The sequence below is a fragment of the Vigna unguiculata genome, chromosome 2, assembly GCF_004118075.2.
Source record: "Vigna unguiculata cultivar IT97K-499-35 chromosome 2, ASM411807v1, whole genome shotgun sequence".
Lineage (NCBI taxonomy): Eukaryota > Viridiplantae > Streptophyta > Magnoliopsida > Fabales > Fabaceae > Vigna > Vigna unguiculata.
This window is the reverse complement of record NC_040280.1, coordinates 12,751,237-12,779,093: the sequence shown is the minus strand read 5'-3', so window position 1 is coordinate 12,779,093 and position 27,857 is coordinate 12,751,237.

The window sequence follows — 27,857 nt, the reverse complement described above, 5'->3', positions numbered from 1 at the left end:
TCAGACGAGGAGTATATAGGGCAGGACTATGAGCAGGATAGGCTCATAGGGTTGGACAACAAATGGGTTAGTTTCGTGGGAGCACAGTGAAGTCCCAAGACCTAGTTCATGCACATGACTCATGAAGGACTATGAGATCAGGGATGGGTAATTTGAAAATCATGAAATACTTAATCATGTTATTTTTGGGATGGATGGTATATTTATTTCATGTATATAGTTATGTATTGTGCATAGGTCACCCTATCTCTGTGTGTGGCGATGATCGGGTAATTTATTATCCGGGAGCAGTTGATGTTTCATGTGAGCCAGAAGATGATTAGTGACGGAGAGTGGGCTCAGAATACGAGGGGATTTTAGAACTATTTTTATTTAATTTTCCATGTAATTTGATTACAGTTTGTACAATTTGAGAATATTTGGATTTTTAAATGTTTTAAAGTTTTGAAAATTTCCCGTGGTTTGGGAAACAAATTATATAATAAATGAGGTATTTATTTTTTGCCTTGTTCATTTATTTAAGTATTTAATTATTCTTTATTTTAAGTAATATCTTATCGGGATGTTATAGTTGGTATTAGAGCAAAAGTTTTGAAAATATTTTTAAATATTTTGGGGCTAGTGGGGAGTGCGCTTATCGATGTGGTTGTTTGTTGTGTGTTTGTGTTGAATGTTGAAAAAGGTGCGAGTGGTTTTGTTTGACTAAGTAACTGATTTTTAACAATTGAATGTGGCATATCCAGGCTATGGCTCCTAACAGGAGGATAAGGAGTAGTGGCGTTGATGACATCGCAGAGGCTATTCACCAGATGATGGATGCGATGCAGACACCTGTAGCAGCGCAGCTTAGAACGGCCATTACACCAGTCAGGGTGCTGACTGTGGAGGACTTCTTATGCCACAAGCCAACGGAGTTCACTGGCAAAGTCTCTCCTGATGAAGCGGATGCATGGCCCCGCAAATGTGAGATGATCTTCGGTTCCTGGAAAAATATTTCCCTAACACAGCCAGGCAGGACATGGAAGCTGAGTTCCTTGCACTGTAGCAAGGGGATATGACGGTGCATGAATACATGAATAAGTTTGAACACCTAGCGAGATACTATTCACAGAACATTATTGAGGAGTGGAGGTGCTTGAAGTTTGAGCGAGGACTCAAACATGAATTGAAGAAGGTGGTGACACCTTTGAGAGAGAGAAGGTTTCCAATCTTGGTGGAATAGGCCAAGAGTGCTGAGAACTTGGAGAAGGGCCTTGGTCTCGTTGCTAGACATCAGAAAAATGTCGTAGAGGCGAGGCAGATGAAGAAGCCTTATAGTCGACCACAGACGTCTTAGGGTCCCACTTGCTATCAGTGTGGCGGACCCCATTTAAAGAGAAATTGTCTGCAGTTGACAAGTGGTGTAGGGGGATCAGGTGACAGTCGTAAGTGTTTCATATGCGACAAAACAGGACACTTTGCCAACAATTGCCCAGAAAAGAAGAATTTGGGTGTGAAAAACCAGCAGCATCGCCAATAGAGAGAGCTAGAGCGGCTGGCAGGGTCTTTGCCTTGACCTCCACAGAGGCTACTAAATCAGGTAACCTTATCCTCGAGCCATGTTTATTGTTTGGTTAGATAGTATTAGTGTTGTTCGATTCTGGAGCAACACATTCTTTCATTGCTAATGCGTGTGTGGGGAGATTGAATTTGGTGAAACGCGATTTGGGGTGTGAGTTGCTTGTTTCAACTCCCTCCTCGGGTCAAGTAGCTACCAGTTTAGTCTGCGTTGGGTGTTCAATGGAAGTGGCAAGTCGCAGATTCAAGGTGAACTTGGTGTGCTTGCCTTTGGAGGGACTAGATGTAATCTTAGGGATGGACTGACTATCTAACAATCACATTATAATTGATTATGGACAGCGCAGTTTGGTATTCCTAGAGCATGAGGGATTGGAGTTAATCTCAGCTCAAAGAGCGATAAAGGAAGTGGAAGCTGGAGCCACCTATTTTATGATAGTGGCTCTTACAGAGAAGAATAGCACCATAGAGAAAATCAATATGATTCTAGTAGTGGGGGTGTATGCAGATGTCTTCCCTGATGAAATCCCAGAATTGTCACCGAGTAGGGATGTGGATTTCACCATTGATCTCATCCCTGGAGCAGGTCCAGTCTCAATGGCACCATACAGGATGGCGCCGATGGAATTAGCTGAGTTGAAGAAGCAAATCGAGGATTTGCTTGAGAAGAAATTCATTCGACTGAGTGCATCACCTTGGGAAGCACCCGTGCTTTGGGTGAAAAAGAAGGACGGCAGCTCCAGATTGTGTGTCGATTATCGTCAGTTGAACAAGCTGACTATAAAGAATAAGTACTCGTTGCCCAGCATCGATGATTTGCTAGATCAATTGAGGGGAGCAGTTGTGTTCTCTAAGATTGATTTGAGGTTTGGATATTGTAACATCCCTAAGGAATATTACTAATTTAAGTAATCACATAAAGAAAATAAAATAATACCTCACAATATTATTATTCCCAAGACGCGAGAAAATTAAAAATGTTTAAACATTGCGCCACAATATTTAAACTCGTAGTATTTAAGACTTTACAATTTTCAAAAAATCCAAATAAAGCATAAATGAACATCATAAATATAATCCTAGCTTAATCCCAGCTAGCCCTAACTTCGTCACCTGAGCATCCTCAGCATCACCTGTAGCAACATCTGCTCCCGTGTAACGAATTACACGATCATCGCCATACACAAACAGAAAGGGTGAGTTGAGAAAAATAAAACAACATGTATATACACATATATAGTAACATCAAATAAATCATACACCCGTCTAGTTCAACCTACTTAGTTCTTGGCCAAGACCTTAACCCCAAGACTGTATAGCCTTCAATTCACACAAAAGGTTAGCCTTGGACTCGGGAATATGATGCTCACACGAACCTGCCCGCTTGTGGTCCTGCCTCTACGAACCTCCCCGCTCGTAGTCCTGCTCTACGGACCTACCCGCCCGTAGTCCAACACATGTGATCCACCAGCCCCGTACCTCCCCGCGCGTGGCATCTCTCAAACGTGAGCATGGAACATACGAACCTACCTCGCTCGTATCTCCACGTGAGAGTAACTGGATATGAACCTCCCCGCTCATATCATCACATGTTAACCACCATCCATGAACCTACCCGCTCCTAGCACAACATCTCTCGATCCAAGTGTAGCATCATTGCTTAAAAATAACACAACACGAGTCATAGATTGTTAGATTCTCACTCGGCGCAACACCAGCACCGCTAGGCGACACAGGCCCAGACCGCCTGGCGGAACGTCCCCACCGCCAGGCGCCAGAAGCCTTCCAGACCCACTATTTTCCAGACTCCACCTGGCGGGTAACAGCAGCCCGCCAAGCGCTATACCAGAGACACTTTGCTGCTGGGTTTGGCACTCAATGCAATTAGTTCTGCCCCCAGGTTGCCCTATGGTACCTTTCACATTAGCTTTCAAGACCCGTTAGGTATCTAATCATCCCACTATCACTTTAATTTCCTCTAACACATTCATAGGTTCTTCCATTCTCACCACTCACAACTTGATTCACCAAGTCTTCCCTCAAGCATAATTATTCGATCAAACTTAAGAAATTGTCTAATCCATCCAATTGAACTTACTCAATTCTGAGAGATATACTTCCTTCACCACATTAGGCTATACAACTCATATCAAGCAATTTTTGTTAACTCCACTGTCACGTACTTCCCTTTAGCTCCAATTCCCATGCTTAACCCACTTATTGCATTCTTTCCTCCTTCAATCATTCTTAATTATCATACCAAAACTCAAGCACTTATATATGCTAACAAAATATGGTTATTCTCTTCTGCCACCATCTATTTATATCAGATTATATATCCCTACCAACGTCTTCATTTCCTAATTGACATCAATGAATTGCAATTTCACTCTCTCATTCCATACACTATATATAAGTATAATCCATTTCCTATCCCTCTATATTTCCTCCACTCAAGGTACCTTTCTTTCCAACCACTCACTCATAATTTCTCTCGCATTCACTGTACCAACTGTTCCATCATCAAAACTTCCTCCCTCTCTCGTAGTAACCCATAGCACGACACCCAATTTGGGCTGCAACACGTCGTCGCCTGGCGGCCAGCACGGAGCCGCCAAGTGACATACCAGAACCAGACCACTTTGCACATTTTTCTACATTCCTCACAAACTCAAACTCACTCTTCTTATTTCCAATTAAACACCACACATTTTTACATCATTTTCTACACCCACTACCAATAATATTATATTTTTCGCATTCTATAATCCCAATTACTTCCTAATCACCCCAAAAATCCAGGGTTCACAATAACTTCTTGGCCTCAACACAAACCTCCCATATACACAATCCCAGTATGATCACAAGCACCCCGAAAGAGGAAAATCATGGCATTAGACAATCACACAATTATAGATAGTCAACTGGAAACTCAGCAATTTATCAAATTCACACAAACAACATTAAAACCACCAAACAGAATGCGAACAGGGTCGCGCCGCCTAGCAGAAATTTATCGCCACCAGGCGGTTCATGCCAAAACAAGAACAAAATCAATAATCTGATGTTCTGCCTGGCGGTAGGGGATGAACTGCCAGGAAGTTTCTGGAAAAATCCAGAAACTTCAATCAAACAGTGCAGTAACAATGCGGGGATCATGCTATAATTCATGGCACTGCACAGTTATTCAGATACAATCACAAAACACAAGAAAAACAACTCCCCTAACCTGGGATAATTGTATTTGATTATAAATATAATATTTAATTTTAGAATTACATAGTATAAGAAAGTTAAATCTTAAATTTTGTGTATATTTTTATAATAATAGTCATTTAACTATAAATAAGTTGTATTTTTTTAATATAGATTTGTTAAAATTAATGTTGTAGATCATATTAATCTTAGTAGTCATTTATAGTATTTTCTTGATTTACTTTATTGATGCAAATAAACACATTAATTGATGGATGGGTGGGAGTTGAATGATTAAGATATTTTAGTTTTTTAGAATACTTTTAATTAGTTATTATTGTGTGGTTAGGTTGGGTCATTATTCTTTAGTTATTATTGTTTGTAGACCAACATTAAATAAAAAATGTGTTTGCTAAGGTATTATTGCATGAGTTGATTTTTTTCTATTTTCTTTTAAACTTTGATTAAGAAAAATATTATAATAATAATTATTTTTAATTAAATAATCTATTTATATGATTATACTTAAGTGTTATAATTGTGTACAATTATATATATATATATATATATATATATATATATATATATATATATATATATATATAATATTTAAAAATTGATAATAATATTAAATTATAATAAAAACATCTATAGTATTAATATTAATAATACCAATAATAAACAATATCATGATTAAAATTTATAATTAAACTTTGGAATTATGTATTATATTAAAATGAAATGCATACAATCAAATCATTGTTAAAATAAAATGGTATATTGTCCATTATGGACCCTAAAAAAAATACAAAAAAAAAAATGATTTTAAAATTTGTTAGCAGAAACATAAATATAAAAACTTAAATCAATATTTAAAATGAATTGGACAAATGAAACCAATATTAATAATATATATATATATATATATTAAAATTCACATCATTATAACTGTGATATAAAAATTAAATTTGGTCACATCTTCGATAAGGACAAAATTGGTCAATTTTAAAAAAAAATTGGACTAAATTGAACAAAAATAACAAATATAGGGACCAAATTGAATATAGAACATTGATTTTGACACATGGCACGTTACTGAGTTGACACATGGACATTTAAAAAAATTCAAAAAATTCAAAAAAAAAATCACGAAATAACACGTGGCACGCTACTAGGATGACACGTGGACATTTAAAAAAATTAAAAAAATTAAAAAAATTACAAAGTGACACGTTGTAGTCACTATTCATGGTCGTTAATGATTTAAATGGTGTTAGTAAAAAGGACTCAATTGAAATAAATTGACAAAACCTATTTCAACACAAAACCAAAATTAGGACTTATTTGACAAAACTTGATGAAAATTGGGACCAAAAAAGTATTTTAACCTATAAAAAAATATTTGAAAAGTGCACTCAAAGGTAGTTAGAAAAAATAATTTAAACAAAAAAAATAAAAACATGTAAACATACTACAATATCTGATTTGTAATAATAATAGTTTCCTAAATACAAAATGTTATCCATCTTTAAAACTTGGTATGGAAACAAACTTTATTATTTCATATTTAGTAAATTATCATTATTGTATAACGAAAATATCTCTAAACCATTAGAATCTAATTATATTCTTGAATAATATGAATATGATTATATTCCTAAATAATAAAAATCTTATTATATATCTTAATAATAACAATCTCTTTATATAGCTTATTAATAACAATCTTCTTATATCCCTTGATAATAGGGATATTATTATGTCTTTGAATGATAGAAATTTGATTAATATAGATCTCACCACAAAAGTTATAATAAAGGTAACAATAACAACAACGTAACTATTTGATTTATTTGATTGACATATATTTAAAATAAAATAAACTTATTTTAAAAAAATGTAGAATCATCCAAATGCAAAGTAGTGCAAGAATAAAAAGTTATAATAAAATACATATAGTTGATAATTAGAAAAAAATAAAGACATATTTTTTAATGAAAAACCAAATGATTCTTAAACAAAGAAAACAATTTCTCAATCAAAAATAGTTTAATGATGTATGGTTCTTACCACAACTTAAAACAAAATCCCAACAAATCCCAAACAGAATCCCAACAAATAATGACACAATAACAAATATTATAAAAAACGATTTAACTTGTCTTGGGTGATTGATATTCAAATCAAAATGTAAGAACCAAAATATAAAAAAAAAAACTTTTATCAAGCATACAACCACAAAGCACAAATAATCGAAAGGTTACAGAAATTATGTTAAGGAACCTCAACAAACCCTAAACTATGAAATACATACCAAAAGACCACAAACCAAAAAATAGAAAAATCTAACTCAAATGTAACAACCAAAATGGAAAAAATTAACATTTATTTATCACTTCAACCACAAATCACACCTAATCCAGAAACCATAATAAAAAAAACCATGATAGTGGTTCAAGAAAATGGGGTTAAAAGAACATCTAACCTTATAATCTCAGTTTGTCAATTTCAAATGCTTTCATCGCAACCTTAAGAAAACATAACGAATGTCTGCACTTATTCCTCAGTAATTTGTGATTTGTAAACCCTTCAAAATTGTGAGTATAGACCACATACAAACTAAAATTGATAATAAAAATTAAAAGCATAAGAGAAATTAAAAAAATAAAACCTCAAATGTTAAAAAATAACTTTTCGCTAACACCATGCCATTGTATTATTCTTTAACGAATAAAGCCTTGCACTGAAAACGTAACAAAAACTTACAGAATCTCACACACAAAAAATGACATATGTAGAATACAATAGCAGAAGAAGAATGTAGAATAATAGATTAAAATCCTAAAAAATATACCATCAAAAACCAAACAAACCACAAACCCTAAGACTGTAAACACTAAGTAAAACCATAATCTAAAATGTAAAGACCAAGTATAACCATAATTAAAAATCAAATAATCGAAAAACCATGATAATGTTAGAAGAAATAGGGTTAAGAAACATCTAACTGTTTCATGACCTCTAAATCCTTCAATGGAAACCTCATAAATTTTAGGAAGTACAGAGTGTTCTTTATTATGTCTTTCATCTAGGGTTTTGCTGGTAGAGAAGAAAGAAAAGGGGAATTATAAAACCACGAAATAGAGAGAAGAAATACCAGGGGAAAAGAGCGAGAAGGAACCATTTGCATTTGAGACATTTGAACTAAGAGCCCAATTACGTCTATCAGCTACAGTTTCCACGCCATATCCAAGAATGCTGAAAAGACAAAATTGCCATTAAAGATGTACATCTTCAAAACAAAAAAGCATGGATACATTAGTAAAGCAGTGCCACCAATACATTGACGAAAAAACCATGATTGAGGATAGGTGTTGAAATAAGATAATGAGCATAAACAGAACAACAAAAATGGAAATGACTTAAAACCCATCTATTTCGACAACGGTCAAGAAATTAAGTATGGGTATTTGGGTAATATCTCTAGTAGTTTGTTTTCTTAGTATTTAAGTAGATTGAAATTCATCTTTGTTCGAAACATTGATATATTTTGATCTCTAAATCTTAAAAATAAATCAAAATAGTTCTTTTTACCCAATTACGTTAAAGTTTTACTACTTCTCAAACACGTTTCATGACACATTTGAAGTCTTTACACAATTTGGCACGTTCTTGCTTCAATGTCAGATGGGAAACGAGTTTGATACATCAAAATATATTTAATGTAATTGGATCAAAAGGACTATATCCATTCATTTTCAAAGTTTCGAGACCAAAGTGAATCAAAGTAAATATAGTGACAAATTCTAGTTTCACGTTAAATTTTAGGGATTAAAAAAATATTTAACCCAATAAAATATTGTTAGTGACAAAAGTCACTTGACAAAAATATATTGACTAGACAACCATGGTGGTAATATTTTTAGTTCACAGTTTTAGTTTCAAAATTTTAGTCCATACTTCTAAAATTAAATTTTTTTTTGTTAATCCAACCTACTACAAACATTTTTGTTGTCATGCCCACATGATGAGTCATTATTTTCCTCTTCTACTACTTCTTGTGTGCCTATCTTGATGGATTTTTAGTATTTAATTGTCTGTCTTTAGTGCATTATCATTTATTGAGCTTTATTAGACCATTATTCCGAATTTTGATTAATTTGGGATTATTTGGTCTAATTTTCGTTTGTAATTATTTTTAGGTATTTTGTATGAAGCAATTAGAGATGTCAAAATGGGTTTCAATCTGTGAGCCAACCCGACTCAACATGGGTTTGAGCCGGGTTGGGTTGAGAAAAATTCAACTTTTTCAAAAGTGGGTTGAAGTCAACCCGGCTCACTTAACCCATGGGTTAAACGGGTTCGAGCCGGGTTGAAGGTGGGTTGGCCCACTTAACCCACCAACATTTTATTACTATTTTTTTTTATTTTTTTTTATTTTTTTTTATTTTTTTTAAATTTTTTTAATAATTATTTACTACTCCTATTATATTTATTCACAATTTCATATCTTTAAATGCTAGAATATTGCGTAGTTATATTTGAATAATTTGAATGTTTAATTAATTTGATTGTCAAGTTATATATGTTGATACTTTAATCTTTAACTATAATTTGTATAGTAAATTACTCAAGTAACTATCTTATAAACAATTTTTTTCTAAATTAGCATGAAAAAAATATATAGTTTTTTTATTTATATTTTGTTGAATAGTATGACAGAAAATTTGTAACATTATTCATGCTTTCTTAGACTATATGAATACTTTCTTGGAAATAATTCTTCATATATTGGTGGTGAGCATGATCAAAACATTGATTCTTTATTTTACTATGATTGTCATCTCATGGGTTACTTAAAAATATTTAAATATTTGAATACTAAAAAATAAATAAATAATTTTTGTAGGTGGGTTGGTGAGCCAACCCACTTAACCCACCAACCCATGGTGAGTTGAGCTGAGTTACAAAATTTTTGGCTCACCATAAAGTGAGCCGGGTTGGGTTCACTCATTTTCAACCCGACTCGTGGTGAGCCAACCCGTGTGAGCCGGGTTGACTCACTTTGACATGTCTAGAAGCAATTGTGGAGCTCAGATCTAATCTTAAGATGAAGAGAGAGTTGTCATGTCATTCCCACATCATTGACATGTCTGTGCCATGTCAAGTCACTTGTCCATGTCATTTGGTCAACATTTTAGGCCTAGAGTGACATTTTTGTAATTCTGAAGCTTGGAACTGCATTTAGGGTTTTAGAGGGCAGAACCCTCATTTTCACGTTTGGTCTTCATTTAGAGCGTTTTTAGAGACCCTTGTGTAAGACCCATGAAATTTAATTAATTAAATAATTAATTAATTAATAAATGCGGGTAGTGGGAACCTTTATCACATTATTATTGAATTGTATGATGTGGAATAGTACAACTCAGTTGGTTGAGAGTACTTGGTTGTGTGATAGGACTTGGGTTCAAGTCCTATTCATGCCATTTATGTGTTATTTTATTTGTGCATTTTAATAATATAAGTGATCATGTAAAATGATAATAAAATCCTAGATTTGTAGTTGTTATCACGAAACATGAATGGATTGAATGATTGTGCATTGACTTGACATTGGCATGGTGATGGGTTCAATTTGGCTCGATTTAGGTTCTTTTGTTGTTCTGGGCTATTATGATTGGAGAGCATGAATTTTACATGATAATGTAGTTGTGGATTATTATTATTAATGGTCGAATTATGTGGGAAATCGAATTAATTGGATGAGAGATTGCATGAATAAATCTTAGGGTTGGAATATGGGAAAAAATTGGAATAATGGATGCATGAATCACATTAGGGTTTTGAATATTCAAATTAATTTGATATTAAGTAAATTCTGGATTAATTTGCCTGTGAAACTGGGAAGATGAAGTGAGAAGCATGTTTATGAATTGGAGACTTCACAGGTGTAGAATTTTATGGGTTGTAACCAGGTTTGCGTGGTGCCAGCGCAAAGTGGGAAGTTTGCGCTGCGAGGTGTAGTGCTGGGTTTGAGTATTTTAACGTCTTATAGTTTTGGAAATAGGATTTTGGGAGATTATCTGGAGGCTTCCTATGAATTAATTTAAGGGTGCATTTGGATTGGAGGAATTGGAATTCTTAGAACCTTGCAGTTAGTTCCTAAACTAGAATTATGATGAAGGTTAGTTGTGGGAAAGAAAGGGAATTAGGCATTGTGATTAGGTGCCTAAATAGACCAGAGAATAATTATTGCATCTAATTATGAAATAAGGAGACATGAGATTTCAAAGAATAAATGTGTAATACTAGACCAGGTTTATATTGAGGATTAAGATTAAAAGTACTATGAGTTGATTATGGCACATCATGGATGAGCATGGTTGATCTTAAGTGAATTTAGTTGGGGCAGTTCAAGATTGGTGGATTTACACAGAAATAGGACATTTGGGTAACAAATTGAGGAGTGTGGGAATGAAGAATGACTAATGAGTTGGGAGTAACTTAGTAAAAGTTATTGTATGTGTGATACCTGAATTGTGGATACCAACAGAGTTGTTGTCCCAAAACCAATAATGCACGTGTACTGGTGTAACACTTGACGGTGGTGGTTAACTCGCCAGGCGATAGCTATGCAAACAGAGAAAACCTGGAACGTGTGGCAGCTAACGGTAGAGATCGTCTCGCCAAGCGACACTTGCAGATAGGGGCATCAGAGGCGCCTGGTGGTCTGGAAGCGTGTTTCACCTGGCGACTTAGGAGCAGCGCCATGCAATATTGTAGAGGCAGAAAAATGTGTTTTGCTTGTTTTGGATGTGCGTGGTCTACAAGGCTTTGATGATATCTCGAAGGTCGGCTTGCTGGTATTCCTTGAGTTATAGCTCAGAATGTATCGCTTGAGTTGTGGCTCAAGATAGGGGTTAAGCACGTGGCATTCCTTGAGTTGTGACTCAGAATGACATCTCTTGAGTTGTGGCTCGGGATGACGGATGAACACAAGGAACTTTTGAGTTGTGGCTCGGGTTGGCGAGTGTTTCCAGTGTGAGTGTGCGAGTTGTGGCTCGTATGGCAGGTCCAAATAGATTGCCCTCATTGGTATGAGAACAAGAAGTTTGGTAGTCTTGGGACATTACGAATGATATTTGTATTAGGAACTCCACCTGGCATTCCAGAGTGTGGTCCGTAGCATGGTTTCCCGCACATGCTCTACCAGTTGTGGCTGATAGGTGTGGCAACAAGATATATCGACGTATTCATTGTTAGTTTTGAAATGGTTGAAAAGCCAAGAAGGGGAGGTATTGGCTAGTTAAAACTTTAGGCTATCTTTACAAGCTAAAAACCACCTTTAATTGAATCAAATAGATCTCCAAATTAGGATGCAAACAATACTGAACTGTACACTTTCAGTCGATCAAAAACAGAGTTAACATATTGATTTTACTAAACAGATTTTGTTCTGGTATAATCAATCAATTGAAACTGAAAAACAGTCGACTAAAATACTGGGAAAAATTCATAAATGCGAATTAGAATTTAAAACCAGAAATAATGCTCAAGAATGATCAAGACCTATTCCAAATGATCATACAAACATGCTCAATGCTGCAGATGCCATGAAAACATGCAAGAACATGAAAAAGATGATTAAAGCACAAGTTCTTGAAACTTTAAAATGAAAATGCAAGAGAGAAAGGTTAGAGAAGAGAGGACACCACAAATTTTTATACTGGTTCACTCAAACCTAAGCTACATCCAGTTTGTCAAGGCAACCTTAGCTTGACTTTGCACTATTTCAAAAGTTTTACAAAGTATCCACCCTTACACTTCCAAAGTATGCAAAACAACACAAAAGACTCTTGAATCACACAAGAATCACACAAAAACTAAATCAACTGATTGAATTTGTTGCAGTTTAAGACTACTGCAGCCAACCTTTTAACCTGTTGAAAAATCATTCAACAAACTAAGAGAGACATTTTAACCTGTTGAAAAACCATTCAACATATTAAAAACACAATAAAGACCAAACAACATCTAATTAATATTTTAAGGTCTACAACATGAATTACAAGCTACAAATACACTTTCTTAATGATGTAACTACATGGAGAGCACACATTCCAGCCTTGATCACCATGGATATCATCAAGTCTCCTTTCCTTCATCAATGTAGGCTTCATTCCAATGGTAATGGCTTCAAGATAGTTCAAAAGAGCTTTATTCAATGTTCAACAAATCTTCAAGAAGCAAACCACCTTGGCTTCTCATGTCAACAATCTCCCCCTGATTTGATGAAGCCAACCTCTATTCCATCTATCTTCTTCTATCTTCCATTGCAAAATGCTTCTTCCATTTGTTGGATACCAATTGATGAAGTAACACCTTAGCTTGAAGCTTGTGAACCTGAAAAACATTTTACAGCAGCAATAGACACAAGCTAGCAAGTATACAACTGTGATCATGCTCTCCCTATCAATAATATGGGTTCAAATTTAGATTTGATTATTGATTCCCAATTTTAATGCTTAGTTTAATGTGATCAATTATCCATTTTCCAATTTTTCTCCCCCTTTGGATTCATCAAACAGAACAAATGCATAAAGATAGCAAGTATTGCATTTCATTTCATTAATATTGGAAGGGAATACAGCCAACAGAAACTGAAAACAGAAAATAGATGCATAAGGTTGATACAATCAGCCGACTGAATTGAAAAACAACCAACTAAAACAAACAGAACTCAAACTGAAAAATCACAAACACAAGGATGCAATCCATGATCCTAAACAACCACCATACTCACTCATCCTGAGGATCATTTCTAATCTGGAATGAGTGAAGCATATCATGGATTTGGCCATCCAATGCATTGAACCTCTCATTGCAATAGTTGTGATGTTCATGTTGAGACACATTGAGCTCATGCAGCTAGTTCAACACCATCCTCTCAAAATGTGAGTACACAGGGCCTCTATCCTCTGAAGGATTGTAGGGAATCAAGTCCATGGGTCCAGCAGTTGGTTCTTCCTCTTGATTTACACCACATGGACCTGCTTCATGGTCATGTGCACCACCACCAACAGCTCCAGCAGTTGTCCATCCATTTCCCACCTTAATAAAGCCCATTTTGTGTAGATTTTGGTTGGAGGTATGGTTCAATAGTCTAGTTGACTCCTCTAGCTCATCCTCTACATCAATACCAAAGTATTCAATGAATTTAGACACCAAAACCACATATGGAAGCCTAAAATTCGTGAGCCTCTTGGCCTTGAGCATGTGATCACGAAATACATATATCCAATCCACTTGAATGTTGTGTTGAATGCAATACATGAGTATCAAATCTCCCTCATTTAATGTTGAATAGTTGCTACCATGTGGAACAAGGATTTTTGTGATAATCATACCAAGTAACCTTTGATCCACCTTGAGACCACCAACATGGAAGTGTTTGATTTCAACAATAGGATTTCTCAAGCATTGGCCATAGTATTGCATCTTGTTGAATTCTGGAACAGCCCCAGTTTCACCTTTTCTCACTTGCACACCCCTTGGTTTGAGTCCAACCACATCTTTCCAAGCTCTTTTGTTGATCTCCATTTGAACACCCTTGATGCTGGACAGTAGGACATCATTTTTGAACTCCAAGTTAGTGAAAAACACCTTCACCAAGTCTGGATAGATTTTCCCTGAAAGTTCAAGGAAGGACTTCAACTTTTGATGCTTTAGTTGTTGGAATAGGCTCTCAAAGCCTTCAGCCCTTAGCCATGAGAACCTCATCACCTTAGGAATGCTAATCTGCTTCCTATTCATCTCAATGAGGAACACTTGAATGTTGTCCTCATGATCCTCAAACCATGCTTCAATTCTTCCATGGCTTTCATGATTTGGAGACCTTGGAGTAGGGGGAGTGGAATGCTCATCATTAGATTGGGTAGCTCTTTGGGAACGACGAGGCATGATAAGTGTTGGTATGGCTATTTCTAAGAGATGTATGATGCAAATGCAGCAATACAAGTGCAATATTTATAATTCAACAAACTGATTTTCAGAAACAGTTGATTAAATGGTGTAAATTTTTCTAATTAATTCATTTTATGTTACCCAAATCAATTTAATGCAATCCAAAATAGTATCTCGTGCATTCATGATGTTTTCAATGTGTTTTTATGAGAGAATCAATCAATTCAGATCATGTGAGATGCATGCACATTGGAATTGTACACTAGAATGCTTTTTGGTCAAACAATTCAGTAAAAGTAACACATGGCTGATGAAATGAGCAGTTAAGAGCATATAGTACCTGACCAAAAGATGTTTTCTTTGACTGGGTCAGCTTAACAATTCAATTCGTGAGTAAAAGCACAGTTTAAGTAAAATCAACACGTTGAAAAATAGAATTAGTCAACTAAAACAGCATTAGAGCATCAGAGATTAAAAGCAGAATTTGGTTAAGTGAAATCAGCTGACTGATTTTGAAAATCAATCAATTGAAAATCGTGATTTTGAACTTCATTTTTCCAGATTTAGTTCTAATGAAATCAACATACTAAATTATGAAAATAGTAGATTAAAAATCATAGCAGTTCTAATGAAATCAACATACTGAATTATGAAAATAGTAGATTAAAAATCATAGCAGATCAATTTTTCATCATCCAGTGGCAGTTTAAGTGAAATAAACATGTTGAAATACAGAATCAACAGGTTGACAAATTATGAATAGTGCAAACAGAGGCATATTTAAGTGAAATCAACACGTCAAAATGCAAAATCAATAGGTTGACTATGACAGTTTTTATCTTTTTCATACAATAGCAGATTTTTATGAAACCAATGGATGAGTACATAAGATTAATATGCTGAAAACACATCATACCACATTCTTGATGTCTAAAATGCCTAGTTCAGTTCTTAGCTTGTTAAACCTATCTCTAGCCAATGGTTTTGTAAACAAATCCGCCAATTGATTTTCAGTTTTAACAAATTTGATTTCACAATCTCCCTTTTGAACATGATCACGAATGAAATGATGCCTAATCTCTATATGCTTGGTTTTAGAATGTTGTATTGGATTCTTGGTTAAGTTGATTGCACTAGTATTATCACAATACAAAGGTACCTTGCTTAGCCTTACACCATAATCCAAAAGTTGATGTTTCAACCATATGATTTGTGCACAGCCATGTCCAGTTGCAATATATTCAGCTTCAATTGTGAAAAGTGCCACACAAACTTGCTGTTTGCTATTCCATGAGATTAGACTTGATCCAAGCAAATGGCAAGTACCATTTGTGCTTTTCCTATCCAATTTGCACCTTGCATAGTCTGAATCTGAAAAGCCACTAAGAGATATGTTAGAATCACATGGATACCATAAACCAACATTAGTTGTTCCTTTGAGGTACTTTAGAATCCTTTTTGCAACCTTAAAGTGTGATTCCTTTGGATTTGCTTGAAATCTAGCACATAAGCATACTCCAAACTGAATATCTGGCCTACTTGCTGTAAGATAGAGCAAAGACCCAATCAACCCTCTATATTTGGTTGAATCCACTGATTGGCCAGCCTCATCTACATCCATAAGACAATTTGTTGCAATTGGAGTGGCAGCTTCCTTGCAATCCTCCATTTTGAACTTTTTCAACAAGTCAAAACAGTATTTTGATTGATTTAAAAATGTTCCATGCTTTAGTTGCTTGACTTGCAGCCCTAGAAAGTAGGCAAGCTCACCCATCATGGACATCTCAAATTCTCCAAGCATAGCTGCAACAAACTCTTCACACAATGTGTTATTATTTGAACCAAAGATGATATCATCAACATACACTTGAACAAGTATAACATCATTATCATGTTTTCTAATGAAGAGTGTTTTATCCACTGCTCCTCTAGCATAACCTTTTGATAAGAGAAAATTGCTTAGCCTTTCGTACCATTGCCTTGGTGCTTGTTTCAAACCATATAAGGCCTTTTTCAATTTGAAAACATGATTAGGATAGAGATGATCCTCAAATCTAGGAGGTTGTGATACATACACTTCTTCATTTAGAAAACCATTCAAGAATGCACTTTTCACATCCATTTGATGCAATTAAAAGTTACACATGCAAGCATATGCTAAGAGTAATCTCACAGCTTCTAGCCTAGCTACAGGTGCATAAGTTTCATCAAAATCAATGCCTTCTTCTTGATTATAACCTTTAGCAACTAGTCTAGCTTTGTTTCTTACAATATTACCATCTTCATCCATTTTGTTTCTAAAATCCCATTTGGTTCCAATAATATTCATATCATTAGTTTTAGGCACTAGAAACCACACATCATTTCTTGTGAATTGATTGAGTTCATCTTGCATAGCCACAATCCAATTACTATCATTCATAGCATCATTCACATACTTAGGTTCAATTTGAGATACAAATGCAACATGTTCACAAAATACAATCCTACGTCTAGTAGATACTCCCTGTTTGATATCACCTATGATGTTGTCCTTTAATAAACCTCTAGGCTTGATCCAATCCTTGGGCAATTTGCTGTCTACAGCTTTTTCAGTCGACTGTTTTTCCTTTTCAGTCGATTGATTTCCTACAACAGTGGACTTTTCTGCAGCAGAAATCTGCTCTTGTAGTAGATCTTCCTCATCTGCATTCTTTGACACTTGATCTTGCAATTTTGGGTTAGTTTCATCAAATACAACTTGCATAGACTCTTCAACAGTCATCAATCTTTTATTATAGACTCTATATGCATGACTTTGTGTAGCATAGCCTAGAAAAACACCTTCATACGCTTTTGCATCAAATTTGCCAAGACTTTCTTTGCCATTATTTAAGATGAAGCACTTACATCCAAATACTTTTAGGTGACTTAAAACAGGCATCCTCCCTTTGAAAAGCTCATAAGGGGTTTTCTTCAAAATTGGCCTAATCAACACTCTATTTAAAATATGACAAGCCATGTTGACTACATCAGCCCAAAAGTACTTAGGTAGTGAGTTTTCATTCAACATAGTTCTAGCTAGTTCCTCAAGTGATCTGTTTTTCCTCTCAACAACCCATTTTGTTGTGGTGTTCTTGGTGCAGAAAAATTATGGTTGATACCATGCTTTTCACAAAAGTGTTCAAACTTTTCATTTTGAAATTCCCCACCATGATCACTTCGAATAGACACTATCTTGGAACTCTTTTCATTTTCAAGCATCTTGGCAAGTCTTTTGAAAGCATGAAAAATGTCATTTTTGGCAACTAAGAACAAAGTCCATGTGTACCTAGAGAAATCATCAACAATGACTAATGCATAAAGATTGCCATCAAGACTCATGGTTCGAGACGGACCAAATAGATCCATGTGAAGCATCTCTAAAGGTCTTTCAGTTGAAACAACATTTTTGGATTTAAAAGAGACCTTAGTTTGTTTTCCTTTTTGACATGCTTCACACACTCTATCCTTCTCAAACTTGAGTTTTGGTAGTCCTTCAACCAGCTGTTTTCTATTTAGCCGATTGAAATGCTGCATGTGTATGTGACAAAGTCTTTATGCCATAATCAAGTATCATCCTCTTTTGTAAGCAAACAATGGATGCTAAATGATGCATGATGCAGGTCAAGTAGATATATATTATTGACTCTTTTGCCTATCAAAACAATACTACCATGTGCATCATATATCAAACAACTATTTGGTTCAAACATGACTTTAAAGCCTTTATCACATAGTTGACTTATACTTATCAAATTGTGTTTGAGTCCTTCAACCAGCAGCACATTCTTGATGTTGAAAGAGGATTCATTGCCTATGACTCCATTTCCAAGGATTCTTCCTTTGTTGTTGTCTCCATAGGTTACAAACCCTTCCTCCTTCAACTCCAACTTTGCAAATTTGGTTTTATCTCCTGTCATATGTCTCGAACAACCACTATCAAGGTACCACAAATCTTTCTTATCACCTTTCATGACCTGCAGAATAGATTTGGATTATTTGGTACCCTTTGATAGGTTGGGTCCATCATGGTTATGCCTTTCTAGATCCTTTTGGGATCCATTTCATAATCCCTTTAGGAACATCATATTTTCTAGCATGACAGTTCTTAATAACATGACCTTTTTGCATACAATAGTTGCATGAAATGAATGACATGTCACTTGGCATGCTTTTAGAAAAGAAACTAGAGAACTTCTTGGTTTTCTTTTGAAAAGAAGGATTGAAACCAAGTCCAGCTTTACCAAACACACATTTTGTGAACCAAGAACAGCCTCTAAGTTTGCTTCTCCTCTTGTGAACCTTGCACAGGTCTTTATAAGGTATTTCACTTGATTTTTCAAAACTGTGCAGTTTTTACAGGATTTTTCAGCTAACTGATTTCTAAAACAGTCGGTTGAATTACTGTAAATCATTTCCAAATGTTCAAAATCAGTTTTTAAATCAGCTGTTTCTTTTTCCAATTGACTAACTTTGTTTTCCAGCCAATTGTTTAAGCCTTTCAACTGATTGTTTAATGCAGAAATCTTGTTTGCTTCATTATGCAACTCTTCAAAATCATGCAACAATTGATTATAGTCATTTAAGTCTAGAGAACTTACTTGACTTGAGGAAGGTGACTCATAACCAACCATGAGACACAACTTGGCTTCTTCACTCTCCTCTTGTGAGGAGCTACTTGTTGTTGAATCATCATTGTCCTCCCATGCAATGTGTAAGACCCGTGGAATTTAATTAATTAAATAAATAATTAAGTAATAAATGTGGATGGGAAAATCATTTATGACATTAAATTATGATTGGGATGACGTGGAATAGTACTAGCTCAAATGGTTGAGAGTACTTGATTGTGTGAGAGGACTTGGGTTCGAGTCCTATGTCTGCCAATTTTGTGTTATTATTCGTTATTATTTTAAATATATGATAATCATGCTGTGAAATAATATGATAATTGGATGATGATTATTAGCATGAAACATGAATTGGCATCATGGTTTGATATTGATTTGGCAATTGCATAGTTATGGTTTCAAGTCTTGGAGAACTCACATTAAACTTTATTTTTTGATATGTCCTTTTCTCCTTTTCTTTGTTAGCATTTGGACATTCAATTTTGATATGTCCTTGTTTTCCACAGTTATAGCATGTAAAATTAGAAGAGTTTGAATCATTATGTTTGGAAGTATACCTTTTGGGATTACCTTTGACACCTTTCCTTTTGAGATACTTACCAAACCTCTTGACAAGGAGATTCAAGGTCTCACTTTCAATTGATTCAGCCACCTCATCCTTGAGTTCCTCATTTTTCTTGGTGCTAGTCTTCAAGGCTATGTTCTTAACCTTTTTCTCACTTGACTCAAGCTCATTAAGCATTTGCATCTCAATCTCATGCTCTCTAAGCTTACCAAACAATGCAGCTGTAGTCAAAGTGGATAGATCTCTTGTTTTTGAGATAGTCGTGACCTTTGGTTGCCAAGATCTATCAAGACACTTTAGCACCTTGATGTTTAACTCTTCCTTGTCAAATTCCTTACCCAAGCCTATGAGATGGTTGACTATGTGAGTGAATCTCTTTTGCACATCCGCTATGGATTCTCCTTGTTTCATCTTGAATAGCTCATATTCTTGAATCAAGGCATGCTTTCCTGCTCTCTTAACATCATTGGTTCCTTCATGAGTCACTTCAAGAACCTCCCACATTTCCTTGGCACTCTTGCATTGTGAAACACGAAAAAACTCATCCATGTTGAGAGATGAAGTGAGGATATTCTTTGCATTGTAATCATATTGGGCTCTCCTCCTTTCTTCCTCATTCCATTGAGTCCATGGCTTATTAACCTGCACATCATCAACAATATGCTTAGGAGTATATGGTCCATTTATGATTGCATCCCATATCCCTTGATCTATTGACTCAATAAAGATTTTCATCTTAATTTTCCAAAATTGGTAATTAATGCCACTAAACATAGGGGGTCTATGAATTGAGGCACCTTCACCAAAGGGTAATTTGTTTTCAGCCATTTCAAGTAGTTCGAAATAGATTTAGGACCTTACTTGATCAAATTTCAAGTACCTTGCTCTAGATAACAATTGTTAGTTTTGAAATGGTTGAAAAGCCAAGAAGGGGGGGTTGAATTGGCTAGTTAAAACTTTAGGCTATCTTTACAAGCTAAAAACCACCTTTAATTGAATCAAATAGATCACCAAGTTAGGATGCAAACAATACTAAACTGTACACTTTTAGTCGATCAAAAACAGAGTTAACACATTGATTTTACTAAATAGATTCTATTCTGGTATAATCAATCGATTGAAACTGAAAAACAGTCGACTGAAATTTTAGGAAAAATGCAGAAATGCGAATTAGAATTTAAAACCAGAAACAATGCTCAAGAATGATCAATACCAGTTCCAAATGATCATACAAACATGCTTAATGTTGTAGATGCCATGAAAACATGCAAGAACATGAAAAAAATGATTAAAGCACAAGTTCTTGAAACTTTAAAATGAAAATGCAAGAGAGAAAGGTTAGAGAAGAGAGGACACCACAAATTTTTATACTGGTTCACTCAAATCTGAGCTACATCCAGTTTGTCAAGGCAACCTTAGCTTGACTTTGCACTATTTCAAAAGTTTTACAAAGTATCCACCCTTACACTTCCAAAATATGCAAAAACAACACAAAAGACTCTTAAATCACACAAGAATCACACCAGCACAGCAAGAACCCTCTTGCAGACCTGGAAAACCACCAGGCACACACACAAAGCTTGAGAAAGATCAAACCTCAGTGGTAGCACAACCTAGCCTACCACAAACCACTTTCTCCAAGCTTAAAACCAAGTTAAAAGCTCCAAGAATTGATCCAAGATCAATCTTCAATAGCTGCAACACCTATGATCACGAAGGAGAGAGTTTCCATAAGTTTCCAGAACCAAATCGTGCTCTAAAATGATCAACTTTTCTCTCTTTCGAAAATCACAGTTTTTATTGTCAAACTATTACGAAATTCAACAGGTTGATTTTCAAATCAATCGGTTGATTTCACTTTACTTAAGTGAAATTAGTCGATTAAAAACTAAATCAACTAATTAAATGTGTTGCAGTTTAAGACTACTGCAGCCCACCTTTTAACCTGTTGAAAAATCATTCAACAGACTAAGAGAGACATTTTAACCTGTAGAAAAACCATTCAACAGATTAAAAACACAATAAAGACCAAACAACATCTAATTAATGCTTTAAGGTCTACAACATGAATTACAAGCTACAAATACACTTTCTTAATTATGTAACTACATGGAGAGCACACATTCTAGCCTTGATCACCATGGATATCATCAAATCTCCTTTCCTTCATCAATGTAGGCTTCATTCCAATGGTAATGGCTTCAAGATAGTTCAAAAGAGCTTTATTCAATCTTCATCAAATCTTCAAGAAGCAAACCACCTTGGCTTCTCATGTCAACATTCATCAGAAGACGTAGAACACAGGTAACATGGTGGTGGCCATGTGGTGTGGAATCAAAGGATAGAAATTCCTTTGGTGTATTTATATGGTTTATTTGATGTAATTATATATATATATATATATATATATATATATATATATATATGTAATTGTTAGCTCACCCTATTTGTTTGGAAATGATCGTGTACGTGGTACATAGGAGCAGATCATGTTGCAGGTGGATCTGGTGAGGCATAGAGTGGGAGCGAGGCTAGCTTGGGAAATTTTATTGATAATTTTATTTCGATTTTATGAATTTTAAGAAGTTGTAATCATTTGGATTCTTGGATTTAATTTTGTAATGTAGTTTTTATATAATTATGGATTTGAGGTATTTTATAAAAATGTAATAAAGTTTTATTTTTCCCTTGTTTTTGGGAATTGATGTTTCAATAAATGAAGCTTATTTATTATTTCTTTATTTTTATTATTTAAATTTGTAATATCCAAACGGGATGTTACACCTTGAGTAGCCATTGAAGGCAACCATTTAATTTCCATGTTTCTGCACATTGGAACTACATCCAAGTTGGGGTTTTTCACGTTTTCTCCTCTGGTTTACGTTTTCCTCTCTTCTTTAAGTTTTCTGCACATGGGTTTATGTTTTCAAAAAAAAATTCTTCATTATAATGCTGCATTTTTGTTGTGGGTTGAGTTGTAATTCAAATCTCATGGAGAATGGAATGAACCTTTGAGATTGTTGTTCATTTTTTGAGTTATGATTTGTTTGCCCTTCTTTAGATTGCATTTTCATGGTTAGACACGAAATTGATGTATGCTTAATCTCAATCTTGTGTTTCTGCACCTTGATCAACTTATATTCATGCTTAATAGGTGTGGGTTGTTCACAACATGCTTAATCTGTGCGTGTTACTTGTTTGAAGTGTGTTTTGCTTAATGGCATATGTAACTCGTGTTAATTTTCTCTTAGTTGATTAATTTCGGTCTTTAAAAGAGTAAACTTGATAAAACAATTAATTTCCTAATCCGTGGTTGGTGGATTTTCATTTAAATAAAGGAATCAATGTTGTTTTCGCTATTATTTTATAAAAATTGAAATTATGTTTTTCACTCTTTGTTACATTTTAGAATCTGCCAACCCTCCTTTTTGTTGTGTTGTGTTTGCATCTAGAACCTTTAATTGAAAACATTGGTCACTAAGAGACGACCTTGGAATAGATCACGAGTACTACATTTAAACTACTTTATTTAGTCGGGTATGACCTTGATGATGACACTAAACTAAAAAGTAATTAATCAAATTTTAACTAAATATATAAAAACTTTATAATATGTTTCTTTCAACTTCTTTATTTCAAAGATAAACCTAAGACAAAATTTAAAAATAAAATCTGGTTACTATTTTTCAGTTTTTTGAAATGCACATCAACAGTAATTAAATATTATATTTTCATAATCTAATTGAATAAATAAGTAAAGAAAACATTGTAAAATGGAGAAACTCAATTTCTAACAACTAATGATTATTGAATAGTACTTTGCTTATTTGTATTTATATAGAGAATGCATTGCTTATTTTTTACAACAACAGATGTCTGGAAAGCATAATCCCGTTGTATAACCTATATTTTGGCAATGGCTAGCACAATCAGGAATTTGAGTGCATGATCCTACACACATAAGATTGCTGCTAACACCTGCATTATTATCAATACATGGAATTAAGAAAGTAAATATATATCAAATTCAAACTATTGGACAAATAAATTCTAAATTTTGAAAGTACCTGACGAAAATTGAACAATGAACATGACTGCAATGATAAGTTCCAGAAAAATCAATGAGAGAAGTGAACGAGTCATTCTTAAAGATGTAAACTTTGAATTTTGTGTATGGTGTTAGGTGTAAACTTTGTATAATCTATCTCTATTTATAATATATATTTGTGTTTAGAAGAAAATGTTTGTATTTATAGGAATTTTATTCATAATTTATTATTTATTTATTAGTTATAATGTAATATTATTTGGAAAAATGGTATAAATAGCTATACAAAGTTTTTTCATCAATATTTATTAAATTAATATAAGAAATTATTTCTTATAATTTATTAATAGAAGTAAAGGTGTGTATAATATTTAAAAAAATACCAAAAATGCATACTATAAATAATTACAAAATTAATATTAACAGTTGTTTTGTATATAATTTATTAATAGACTTAAACGGATTACATAAAATTTGAAAACGAATACCAAATTAATGTGGTTAATCTTATCATAATGGCTAGGTCTATTATTCTTTATAATAAAAAAAAGATAAATAGAAATACTTGTATCATCAGTAGTTAAAATAAAGAATAAAATATTTTTTTTAATGGCCGGAGACACGTGACTATTAAAAGTGTAAGGGTTAAATATGTTTTTGTTCTTTCAATTTTTAGTGAAAATTGAAATTAGTCTCTCTTGAAAATTTTGAATCAATTTAGTTTGTCAACTCTGTAAATTCATAGATTTAGTCCTTTTAATCAAATTTTTATTAAGTTTATTTGACGTTTCAAACGTGTTTCTCATTTAATATTAAAGTGAACATGTTCAAATCATGTAAACAAACTAAAATAATATAATGAAATGTATTTGGAATATCAAATAAACCTAATAAAATTTGGTTAAAATGACTAAATTCATACCTTTACATAATTGAGAAACTAAATTGATTCATTGTTTTCGAGGGGAGACTAATTTCAATTTTCACTACAAGTTAATTCCTAAAATGTAATTTGTAATTTCTTTTGTTCGTCAACACACGTGTTCTGTGTTTAATGATATTCAAATATATCATTATTTGTTTTAATGAATTATTTACAATGTAATGTTATTTTATTTATTATTTAATATAACTCTAATGTAATTAAATTAGTAAATATATATTGACTAATTTTTTTAATATTTGTTACAACTTGTTATTTTTAATTCATTATTTTTTAATGAAATTTATAATGTAAATTCAAAACATGAATATATTATTATATATTTGAACAAATTAATCATAACTTAATGTTAATTTCTTTATTATTTAGTTTAACTCAAATGTGATTACATTAGTAAATATATGAAGACTAATTTAATGGAATAGTTTTTTACAATTTGCTGTTTTTTAATTCATTTTAATTTTAGGAAATTTATAAATTAAATTCAAAACATGAATAATTAAATATTTATTTACGAAATTACGGTAAATCGTATGATATTTTTAAGTTTGAATTTGTTGTATTAGTATTATTAATTTATTTTACTTTTAAGATATAACTTTGTGTTTAATTTTCTTGTTAAAAAATTTAAGTATTTATTAAGTAATAAAATAAAACATGTTAAGTTAAGAAAAATAAATATAAACAAATTAAGGTAATATATTTTAAGTTCCTTAATTTTGATGTGAAATTGAAATTTATTTTTGTTCGAAACATGATATGTTTTGGTCTTTAAACCTTGACAATGAATTTTTTACCTAATAATGTTAAAGTTTTTTATTTCTCAAACACGTATTTGAGGTCTTTATACCATTTGGCATGTTCTAGCTTCAATGTCAAATAGCAAACGAGTTTGATACAGCAAAAACATTTAATGTAATTGGATCTAAAAGAGTATATCTAAAATTTCTAGCTTCAATGCATTTTAACCCAATAAAATATTGTCATGCCCATACTAAACTAAAAAGTAAATAATTAGATTTTAACTAAATACATAACTTTATAATCAGTTTCTTTCAACTTCTCTCTTTGAGAGATAAACCCGAGACAAAATTTAACAAATAAAATTTGGTTATTGTTTTTAAGTTTTTTGAAATGCACATCAACGATCATTAAAAATTATATTTTCATAATCTAATCGCATATCTATAAGTAAAGAAAACATAGTAAAATGGAGAATACTCAATTTCTCACAACTAATCATTATTAAATAATACTTTGCTTATTTGCATTTATATAGAGAATGCGTTGCTTATTTGGAACAACAACATATATATGCAATGCATAATCTGTTGTATAAACTATATTTTGGCAATGGTTAGCACAATCAGAAAATTGAGTGCATGTTCCTACACAAGAGAGTTTGTCGGTAACACCTTCATTATTATCGATACATAGAAATTAAGAAAAATAAATGTATATCAAATTCAAACTATTGGACAAATAAATTCTAAATTTTGATAGTACCTAATGAAAATTGAACAATGAACATAGTTGCAATGATAAGTTCCAGAAAAAAATAATGAAAGAAGTGAACGAGTCATTCTTGAATATGTAAACTTTGAATCTTGTGTATGTAAAAACTTTGAATCTTGTGTGTGGTGTGAAGTGTAAAATTTGTATAATCTATCTCTATTTATAATATATATATATATATATATATATATATATATATATATATATATGTATGTGTGTGTGTGTTTACAAGAATTTGTCTCTATTTATAGGAGTTTAATTCATAATTTATTATTTATTTACTTAGTATAATGTAATATTTATTTGGAAAAATGATATAAATAGCTATATAAAGTTTTTTCATTAATATTTGTTAAATATAATATAAGAAATTTTGTCTTATAATTTATTAATAGAAGTAAAGGTGTGTATAATATTTTAAAAAATACAAAAAATGTACACTATAAATATATACAAATTAATATTAACAATTGTTTTGTTTATAATTTTTTAATATACATAATCGTGTTTCATAATATTTGAAAACAAATACTAAATTTTTGTGGTTAATCTTCTCTAAATGGCTAGGTCTATTATTTTTTATAATAAAAAACACAAATATAAAGACTTATATTATTCGATTGTTACAATAAATAATAAAATATCTTTCTTAGTGGCCCAAAAAACCTTACCATTAAAAGTGTAATTTGTAAATTCTTTTGTTCGTCAACATATATGTTTTGTGTTTAATGGTATTCAAATATATCATTATATATTTCAATGAATTAATTACAATTTATTATTATTTTCTTTATTATTTAATGTAACTCTAATGTGATTAAATTAGGAAATGTATACCGACTAATTTGTTTAATTAGTTGTTACAACGTGTTATTTTTAGATCATTGTTTTTTTAATGAAATTTATAATTTAAATTCAAAACTTGAATATATTATTATATATTTGAATGAATTACTTATAACTCAATGTTTATTTATTTATTATTTAATTTAACTCAAATGTGATTACATTAGTAAATATATGAAGATGAATTTTTTAGAATATTTGTTTACAATTTGCTATTTTTAATTCATTATTTTTAGGGAATTTATAATTTAAATTCAAATGAATAATTATATATTTATTTACGAGATTAGGGTAAATTGCACAATTTTTTATATTGGAATTTTTTGTATTAGTATTATTAATTAATTTTATTTTTAATATATAACTTTTCGTTTTATTTTCTTGTTGAAAACTTTAAGTATTTATTAATTAAATAATCAAATAAATTGTGTTTATTTAAGAAAAGTAAATATTAATAAATTGGGGTAATATATGTTTTAAGTTCCTTAATATTGATGAAAAATTGGAATTCTTCTTTGTTCAAAATATTGACACCTAATAGTTCCACATTGTTCAAAACTGGAATTCTTCTTT